Genomic DNA, 11,341 nt, shown 5'->3' on the forward strand with positions numbered 1-11,341 from the left:
TTATGATCCTCTAAGATGCCTCGTCTTGCTTTCACGTGACCATAGAGAAGGAAACGTAAATTAAGACTTATAAAGAGCTTTTCTGGCTTTGATGAACACTCAAAGCTTTTTACAGCACAGTTTTGCCGTTCACCCATTTAACACACACATTCATATGGCGCATCTATGTGCTGCTTCAGATGCCATTTGGGGTTCAGAGACTGGTTGGAATCGCTGACATTCAGGTTAGTGGACGACCGCCTCCACTCCTCAGCCACAGCCGGTACCCTCTCATTACACTGTTTCATTAAGGGGCTAATTCATGAGAGTGTCTACACAAGTGCCACAGCACATGATTAAAAACTTTAATGACATTCAGCAGGATACATAGCTCCACCGAGTTCCAACAGTCGCCTTCTGAAACCACATTTAATTTACTGGATCTGGAATTTTATGTGAATGTGCATTAAATTGCAGACACTCACAAATATCAGTTCATTAAACATGGCTGTTTTTATTTTTCAATGAAGATCCAAGAATTTATCTCTGAGTAATCAAAACGCAGTATTTCACAGTTTTAAAGAATGTGTATAAAAGATTCCTGGATCTGCCTCCTGATTCAGATCTGCGGACCCCTGCAGTACCACCCTCCACCAACTTCACTAAAATACATCAGTTTTTGCATAATCCTGCTAAGCAATGAAAGGACAAACTAACGCAGATGAAAACAGCACCTCCTAACGGGCGGCTGTGGCTGAGGGGTTAGAGTGGTCGTCCTCCAACCTGAAGGTCGGCAGTTCGATCCCCAGTCTGACCCATCTGCATGCCGAAGTGTCCTTGGGCAAGATGCTGAACCCCGAATGGCCCTCCACAGAATAACAGAGTGCTGCGAATAGATGCACTGTATGTATGAATGTGTGTGTGAATGGGTGAATGTAAAGCACTTTGAGTGGTCATCAAGCCTAGAAAAGCGCTATATAAATACAAAACCATTTACCATAATAACTCACGAATGTTAAAATATTTGAATTCAGAAAGGGCCACCATAACTTTTACTTGAGTAAATTATCCCAAAACTCCACAACAACTCTACAAACTACAGCACTCTTAACAGTGATAGAACTACACAGATTAAAAGTATAAACAATAATAATGCATCCACGGACAAATAGGAAAAGCAAAAAAGCAATTTGATCTAAATGTAAACTGGCAGCTTAATTCAACAGAGAAATAACAAATATCAGGGTTATTTCATGATAACAACATTATTAACAAACTTTTAATTCGTCAGTAGAATTGCAGTGTTGTGGTTGACAGAGGTTTGGGTTTCATCCTGTTTCTTTTTGTTTGGCCTGATGCTCAGCAGCACTAGAGAATATATAGAGACAAAAAAGTGTTGCTGCCTTTTTTATTGAAAACATAAAGATGAGCTGATTCCACGTGTTGGCAGGGAAATGAACGTTCACTCTGCCAAAGGGTTGATATTTATTTTGTTCTTGCAGGCACACACTTTATTGGGTCTCCGGGATTCGATTTTTGTCTCCTCACCTAAGCATGTGACTTTTCATCTCATGGCTTCTTTGAGAGAGGAGTTCCACACACTGGCAACTCTCCGGCATGGTTTCAATTAAAGGACCCTCCTGCTGTGAAATGTCTGTTGACTCAATACGGTTTTAAGTTTTAAATATAGAGGCTGGGAGCAGTTGAAGCTGCAAATACAGTTTTTTTGTATTGCTCTTTTGCATCAGGGCTATGAGCTTGGTTGGGGTAACTTTGTCGAGAGAGCCTGCATGGTGCAGAAAAGTGGACTCTTATACACCAATAATCCATTCGGTTCTCTCCAGACGAAATGACAGCAAGTGAAATGATAACTCTTTTGATAACTGATTAATCATTTAAGTATTATATTTCGTACATTGGCAGAAAATATATGAATATTTGTGTCTTTCCCAGTTTTCTATGTGGGTTAACCCAGCATCTGTTGGGTTAAAAAAAATGATAATCTGAATATTGTAATAGAAAATTCTACTGTTCCTGTAGTGCCTGTAAACACAACACAGGTACAAATTTACCTAATCATAATTTGTAATCTGATACATCTGCATCAGTGACCAGGCTAACATTAAAACATTGTTTGAAACAATGTTTGTCACCACTAGTTTCAGATGAGTCATTGAATGTATGTGTGTTCTGAAACTTTCTCTAAAAATCTATTGTTGGATACTGTGCCAGACTGTGTCTAGACAAAGTTCCTGTTTCAATGCTGTTTCTTAAAGGTTGAACCTCTGTTTTTTATCTACCGTTATTGTGTTGATCAGATGATCTGCCTGCTCCATGTGTACAGTACATGTGTTTTTTTAAGTTCCTGCTACTGTTTTGCGGAACTCGGAGGGGCTTCTTAAACTGCGAGTTCTGAGAGGCTCTTTGCACTCTCAAGCAGACAGCCTTGCTCTGTGTTTGACTTGTGTCCGAAGCTTCGTAATAAAAGAATCAAAGAATCTGTTTGTTTGATTCACTCTTTATTCCTGACGACGACGTAAAATTGCCATCACAATATGTTTACATATAATGTCAGAATTTTCTGACATTACATACACTGTACAATTGAAAAGAATATGAACGTGTTAAAAAAAAAGTTTCTTACAGTGCCTCTATGATGGAATTATGGCTGAGGTCGTCACACAAACAAGCATTGTTTACAAATTAAGAGCTCAATATAAACTACAACAATGAGGGCAACTTTGACTCAGAGTCACAACACCAGAGCTACAGGATGTGGGCAACATCATATGTGTTGCAAATGTATGACAATTTTACGATCAATCAATCTATGTAGACTCAACGAATGTGAAGTAAATCCGGCTTTGGTGGGAGTTCTGGGTAAATCCTCTCTTTTCCCAGTTAAACTGTGTTAATGGATATTTAGTCAAAAAGCATTTCACTTAATTTAAAGAATAACTTTTCTATATTATTTTCTTTTGACACTAAATAACTGAACTAAAAAGGCTTAATATATCAAATGTTTAAGAATCTAACTAGCATTTAAAAATGTCTGTCTATTCTAAATTATGGTTCTTATTTATAAACTGTTTCTCTATGCTGTAATGAGTGAGAATATTGCCATGGACTTGATATGCATATACACCTTCTGGATGGCTACGGTACTTGCTGCCTAGAGAGAAAGATGAGATTTGCTGCAGCACTCTGGGGAGGAATTTGCAGGCAAAGAGAACGGCTGACAAAGACCTCGTATAAGAAAATATGTAATATTTTATTGATTTGTTTGTTCTCATTATGTTCTTCGTTCTTTCAGCGTTAGCTACGGATAAGCAGCCTGTGAGACTTTTACAAAACAGATGTATCTGACAGGTTTCGGTTCTTCAATGTTTAATGCTGCACTAATTAACATTTATGTTATGCATCAAAGGACTCTAATCAAAGTGAATGTTGTTGCTTATAGTGGGGACACAACTGGAATTTATCACATAACTGCAGATCTTCTCAGCACTACAAAGCTTTTCCACGACCTTTAGCTTTATTGTTTCATTTCATTCTCACCACTCTCGTCCCTGTTTCTCTTTCCAGCAGGTGTAGGCTGCTGGTGTCAGTGAATAACTTCCAATTAACCCACTGAACAGAATCTGTCCATGCAGCACTTAACAGATAATATTAGCAAACCCCTGGTGGAATAAAATGAGGCCTGATATCTGAGTTCGATACGTTTCTGGTGGTTATAAGAGGGTGTATATTGAATTGATATTCACCTGGTGATCAGATTTACAGCTCAACATGAAGCTAATATTGCCTCATGTTAGCTGGATGTGAAGATAAGCAGCTGTTTTCTCCCATATTCACCAGAACAAGGACATGATGTCGGAGTTACAGTTTGTTGCATTGCCCCAAAGTGGCCATGAAGAAAAAACGTTAACCCAGGTAACAATAACCAACTAACACTACTTGAGTAAATGGCTAGTTTGACATGTCCTAAACATCACAGAAGCATTTTGAAATGCAACACTGCTGCTCTTTCCACTCATTCTGTGACTCACAATTAAAAGCTCTGTTGAACAAAATGAGTCAGGACAAGATAAAGCTCTTTAGAGGATGTTAAGTACTTAATAACAATGTAATATATAAAAGGTCTTTGTAAAAAAGGGACAATTTATCTGCAGAGCAACTTTTGGTATGTGCATTTAGGGAAAAAAGATACTAATAATTAATAATCAAAGATCAAAACAACACTGTCAATACAATGAATTCAACAATGTAGTCTTTTGTGTTATATAAATACATGAATGTATTAATAGATATTTTTTGCTGAGGTAATTCATCTGGCTTCAACCACTGGAGTGACTCTGCTATTACGCAGCGAGTGTGGTCAATAGTGAATAGTCATAGATACTTACAGTAAATATGACGGTATTCAGTGATGGCTCATGCAAACTATACGTGTGAGTTGAAGAAGGGTCTGTTCATCGTCAGCCTCCCCCCTCCTCCTCATCCTCCCCTCCCCCTGCACGTGCTGCGTGCTCGCCCCTGTGCCCCTCCGTCCCGTGCGTCTCGCCATTGGTCTGGGATGATGTCATCATGCACAGCGGAGACAATAGAGCCCCCCCCCCCACCAACCCCCGCTCACCCCCACCCCCAGTGAGAGTGTCCTCACACACACACGCACCGCGGCTCGGAGTGACACACGCTTCAGACGTGACGCCAGCTGAGTCAGCCAAGCACCTTCTCATCACATCTCCTTACTTCTCTCGCTTTTTTTTTTGTTCTCGTTTAACCCGGCAGAGCTGTGCATGTCAAGTCTCTTTTCGTTTTTATTTATCACTGTTATAATAATTCCATGCATATATATAAATCCCGTGTCTTGAAATCCATGGAGAGAGGAGCAGGCGGGGAAGGAGGTGTTACACATCTGGATGGTACCACCGCGGCGGGTCCTGCAGCTCGGGCCACTACAGGCATGAGGATTTCTTCTTCTTCTTCTCCTCTGTGTGTGGCGCACAGACCATGATCACGGCACGGGACTGTCGCTCTTGATGTAAGTGATCTTTCTTATTTACTAACGTTACTTCTGGTGGTGGTCGGCCTGCTGCCTCTCAGCCCCCCCATCAGCAGCTTCAGCTCACATACAGAGACAAACATATATATCTTATCCTGTCTTGGTGCTATTCATGTGTTTCTCATCTGCTGTCACATTGATGCCACATATAATAATAAAACAACCCGTGCATGTTATTCGCCGCTGGATGTCAGCAGTCAGTGTTCGCCCTGATAAGTGCAGGCTGCTATTTGTAGAGGTAAATAAGTGCTGACGTGTGAAGGTGTCAGGGACAACACACGAAGCTGAACTTGAACACAGTGAGTGAGTGGGGGGGTCCGGGTCTGGGGTCTCGGGCCCTGCAGCCCACATCTGCTTTTATTTCTGGGTTCAAATGCGATCAGAGAAACGGAGAAATTAAGCAGTGCGCCATCTAGCGAGTCCATGAACAGGAACTTGAAGATGTGCTGCAGAGTATAGCCCCAATTGACACACAATACAGAGCAGGGTTAGTAAAAAACCCTGCTCCCCCCCTGCTATTGAAAGTTAACACATAAGTCCAGATCAGTTTCCTGTAAACTATTTGCACGGCTAGGTCATCTATCATCTATGTGAATTCAAACCATAAACTTTGAAAAAATATTCTTCTTTGCGATATATTTTGGTTAAAATTTTGCAGCTATTGGGCTTCTCATAATTATGCAGCCACAATACAAATAAAACGTTTTCTAAGCAGAAGGGCAGCTCAGGGTAAACGGGCCGTTGCACAAATCACTTTAGCTATATGCTGTGCACGTCCATGATGCAGAGGGAGAATGTAAACACTATTTCTGGTCCATCTGCATGTGGTGGTGCTGATGAGAGGCAGAGCAGTAGAGATTGTGCAGCAGCCAGTAATTTATTGACACACAGTTCATTGTCAGAGTGCACTCACCCAGCAGAAACAAAGGGCATTGTGGGTATAAGGATGTGCCTGTGTGGATTGGCAGACATGAAGGAGGAGACATGCTGGCTGATGAGAGGGATTTGGAAGGCTTCTTCTGGAAATTAAAACAACATACACCCAGAGTGCCCATATTTACAATGGGCAATCTGGCCCCAAAAGGTTTAAAGGAAAACTTTGGTTGAGAACATTCATGTGATAATCAATCCTCTGAGTTTGCTTTTGATAACATGATTTTTTCTAGATATTTCTCAATATGTCACCCTGAATGCTGATCTATGATGTTACTCCATATTTTAACTCATAACTACACAGAGACGAGCCTAATGGTTTTTCATTATGACCAACGTTTGATGTGTCATGAATTAAATACGTATGTTTATATTTTACATTATTTTTATATGCATATATTATAATATCTATGATATGTATATATTCTGTGTTGTTGATACATCACGTTTTTCATTCAAAGCGGATTGTAGGTATTTAACATGGTGACTGTTTGATTATCAGAAGTCTGAGAAAGAACCCTGTGCTCCAAACATCACTGTCAATTAAATCCTTTAACATTAGCTTTATGTGTATGGATTTTCTCTTTTTCAAACGTTTTATATTTGAAGCTTACTCTTTTATTTTCTCCACAAGTAGTGGTAGGGTGAAGCAGGCATAGATATATATAAAGTCTAGATATCTCGGCCAGCGGAGTCAAACGTCCGCACATGGCGGCCATCTTGCCACAGGCAGCTCGCCCACCCATAACATTGTGTTTTAATGGTACGTACCTTTTAAATAACCATAACTTGCAAATTCTCAACCGATTTTTAAACGGTTTGGTTTGTTACAAACGTCAGAGATGTAGTTATGACACTGCATACTTATGAATAATTATGTTATTTTCTAAAAAATAGAATAATGTTCTTTTTTTTTTTTATTTAAAACGTACATGAACCACTACCAACACAATGTTATGGGTGGGCGAGCTGCCTGTGGCAAGATGGCCGCCATGTGCGGACATTCGACTCCATTGACCGGAAACGCGGATGAGACATCTAGCCTTTATATATATATATATATATCTATGGAAGCAGGCAGGTTGCAAATACTGCAGTGCATTTGCAGGAAGACTCCATGGGACAATGTGGATCACGGTGATCATCCAGCTCTGGAGCAGAAGCTCTTCACACTGAGAACTGACCAAACTTTTTGCTTGGAAACTGGATGGACGAATAGCTTCAGCTCTGGTTTGTACCCATTTGTCTCAGTGCTCCAGTTTATTCTCTCAGTCCCCAGACTCAAAGGTCAGGAAAGCAGGAACTAAACTCTTCCCACAATTTCAACTGCTTGTTTTGACTGGAGACTCAGTCTAGTTCCCTGCTCATTTCCCAGTGCATGCTGGGATAGTCTCTTGCCCCACATTACTGTGGCTGCATCCAAAATCAATCCCTACTTATCACATATCACATATATTATAAACACATATTCATATATACTTTTTAAAATATATGCTTTTTTTTTTCCAAGAAATGCACAGGACACATTCTGCTAACACCCACAATTCTTTGCTCTGCATTGGTTGCAAAACTATCATTGTGCAAATCTGCGCCTGTCCAAGATGATGGTCCATACTGTCTTCATCTCAACAAGAAGAGTTAACTAGTTTTTGTTTGTAAAATAGAGCTGAAATAAAATCTGCTGATTCATTAATTAGCTTATTGATTGAATAATAATTGCAACTCTTTAAAGTGTGGGTCACGTATCTTTTGGACCCTGGAAAACTCCGATGACATTTTGTAAAGTGCACAGTTAAGATGATCAATATTCGAAGAAAAGCTGCTGCGACAGAGAAATGAAAGAGTGATCTAAGGAGCTGCTTCTGAAAAAAAGAGCATGAGTTACAGACATAATATGCAACAATGCCTCTGTTCAAATGTCTACAAACAGCTGTATAAAACATCAATATTTTGTTGGCTTTCGTACTTACATTATACAAACGGCGTTTAACAATGTTCAAACCCAGAGAAATCCCCATATTTATTCAAGGTAACAGGACGTTTCATTGTGGTCATCATCATATTTTGCCATTGTTTTTATTGCGAGATCCCGAGTGGCTGAAGTTACATATTTGCACATTTAAGTCCTATGTTAGAAAGTTATTTGTCAACTTTATTCAAAAATGTAAAATATGAGATTAAAAACCTTTTTCTTATAAAAACTTTTAGTAGCTGACTGCACAATCCAAACCACAAAAAAAATTACAAAATGTAACACAACTACACCTTAAAGGATAAAATATGAGATCAGAAAATAAAATGTGTGACTATACTTTCTTACATTGCAGAGTTGTTGTTGGTTAACAGCGTTGAAAATCTCCCATGCACCATTAATAATAATGATTTTATCAAGCATCCATTCCTCTGAATGTTGATGCCGCAGGCTGGCTGAGGCTGAGGGAGATGCTGTGACAGTGTGTGTGTGTGGGGAGGGGGGGGTGGATCATTCATCCTTTCTTTGATGTTCTTCTTGGAGGACATAAAGATTGTCTGGCTTAATTTCCAGAGGGGAAACCGATAAAGGCTGACGTTAACGCACTGTAACTCACCAATATGGCCGTTGGTTCATCATTTTGAGAAACTCCTGACAAATAGATAGTTTTTGTGTGCTGTTTTTCTGGGGGCGAAGATCTGGAGGAGAAGCAATCGTCAGAGGAAACATTGAACCTGCAATTTACACTGAGGAGCCTGGAGCTGAGTTTGTTTGAATGAACTGGTTCGTCTCAGGCTGAGGTGACATCTTAGTTCCATCTTAGTTAGTTTCCTCCCCTGGTTCAAATGAAAATAGACTGAAACACAAACGGATCAATTGTGGCACAACACACTCTCACATAAGCTTTCAGTGGGCATGTTACTAATTTATCTGAATGACTGTATTTGTCATGCCTGTCTGTCCTTTTGACACGTTGAAGGTCCAGTGTGTGAGACAGCTGCTCTGTCGAGTGATGCTGCGTATACACAGAAATAACCCTTAAATCTGCTTGTTAAAGAAATCATTCTTTACAGCTTTTAATATTTATTCAAACCTAATTTCTTCTTTTCTTATCTTGACGTAGCAGAGGACTAAAATCCCAGCCAATCATAAAAAGCTTTTTTCCAAGCTTCTTTTCTCACTTTCTATTCTTAGAGTTCTATTTTAAGAATTAAGCCATTTCTTTCATTTCTTATTAAACTGCACAGAAGTGAATCTACCATCTCATTATTTTGACATTACAATGAGTCTTGAGTTTGGCTGCCATAGCTCTTTATATAGTTGTCAGTGTGCTGATTAGAGAAGTTCAATATAAAAGATTAGCCTTACTTTATTTCATGAGTTAAGCATATAATATTTCTATAATAACAACAATAATCAAAATAATAATAGTATTATTATTATTAAATCCAATTAAAAACCAGGTATTTAAAGGTTTTTCCATAAAAATATGTTTCAAGCAATGGTTTAAAACAGATAAATTGCTGGTATATCTAATCTCCTCAATTAAGGAATAAAATCCTGGTCACCGTTGGTTACCAGCCTTGATTTAAGAACACCTAGCAAGCATGGGTTGGAAGATTGTAGATTATGGCTCGGAGCATAGGAGAGATAGAACCTCAATAAAATGGCATGTCAGTGAATTCCGTGGCGCCCTGAGGATTTATTGCTCTGCAGCCGAAGCACCACCAATCCATTTTTCAACTCCTAAATAATAAAATGAAAGCCACCACTGTGGATGCGTGAGGATTATCCTGCTGCAGTGTGTCCACATAGCCAGGTATTCCTCTCAGTGTGAAATCAGTTCGACTGAACGTGGAGTCGCTGAATGCTTCCTATCACGCTGCTCACTGATTGGCCCGGGCTTGTGCTGCTGCTTCCATCACTTTCTGTCGGCCGACCGTGGAGATGAGGTGATGTAATTATTTTGACTTCCCCCTCAGTAGCCCGTAGTGGTTTGGAGCTCTGATGATGAGACGCCGAAAACAACTCCGATTCGAGTGAAGAACACATTTAGCAAAAGGCTACCACTGATTAGCAGTTAAAATGGAGATTTAATGGCGTTCCCAAGTGCTTTATTACTGCAGTGCTACGATGTGGAATCTGGATCAGTCTGGATCATTCCAACACCAGGAGCAGTATCTCAGACGTGTAGAGGCATCACATTAAACACTTGGTCAAAGACTGTGTGTCATCATTGAACCCTTATCATGCCAATGTTGACAACGCACACATTCATTTGTGCATGTGAGTCACATACAGCCAAGTTGGAAGTCATTTCTTTTGTCCCGAGTAAAGCTTACATCATTAGCTTTGTGGCTTAAAGCTGATTAGAGTGTGAGTCATAATGTTATAAGCCCTCGTGGTTCAGTTAATTTCTCAGGTGGCGATTCCCTTTTACAATCCAGACCTTTTTTGTCTAACTTAATTTGCTCCTTTGTTTTCTTCGTCCCACTGCACAACGTAATGTAAGTGTGTGTTTTCCTGTGATAACGGTTAAAGTTTCCTGCAACAACACCTCACTTTTGTAAATAATGAACACTGCTACCTCGTAATGGACGCCAAGAGAATCCTATGAATTCAATGGCTAAACTCTTTTTATAGATGAGGCTCACTTTAAGTGTTTGTGATCAGCTGGAAATCATTTGAAATTTGTTTTGATGTTTTCATGTCATGTTTATTTCGAGGCAGTTTATGGAAACACCAGAGATGTAAACTTGTAAAGACAGGAATGAAAGCACAACCTCTATGGCGTTGTACATGCTTTGACCGCTATGAAGAATTGTTTCCTTCATGAAAGAAAAGAGCCACTTCCCACATAGATGTAAATATCGAGAGATCAAACTCATTCACACGTCTGCAGCGAGGCAGAAATATCATCAGGGTTATCAGCATTTAAACATTCCAACAGTTTTTGGCATCAAACTTAAACAAGGCAAACACTCTCTCTGTTTTATTGCTCAATCCTGAAAATACATTTGGCTGAGCACCATTGCATTGCATTTTGCTTGTGAAGCTGGAGTCACAGCATCTAGCTTGTAACTGCGGCAGAATGGCTTGTAGGTGGGGAACAGCAGCAGAGGGTGAAGCGCCACCTGCCCCTCACAGGTAGGATATGAATGATAATGACTGTGAGAGCGACCTGCAACCAAGGCTGCTTGAATAAGACGTTTAACCCCAAATGGTTTGACTCACGCAGTTACCAACAGTGAGGATGTAATGAGAGGGAACCTGGCACTAATGTGTGTCAGTGGTTTAATGTCAAGTATTTCAGAATTCAGTAGAATCGGCTTTATACATAAAGTTTAAACATTCAAAACAGTTACATCTGCTGCTCTCTAATGAATGTGGTT

Source organism: Platichthys flesus, chromosome 15 (genome assembly GCF_949316205.1).
Source record: "Platichthys flesus chromosome 15, fPlaFle2.1, whole genome shotgun sequence".
NCBI classification, from domain to species: Eukaryota; Metazoa; Chordata; class Actinopteri; order Pleuronectiformes; family Pleuronectidae; genus Platichthys; species Platichthys flesus.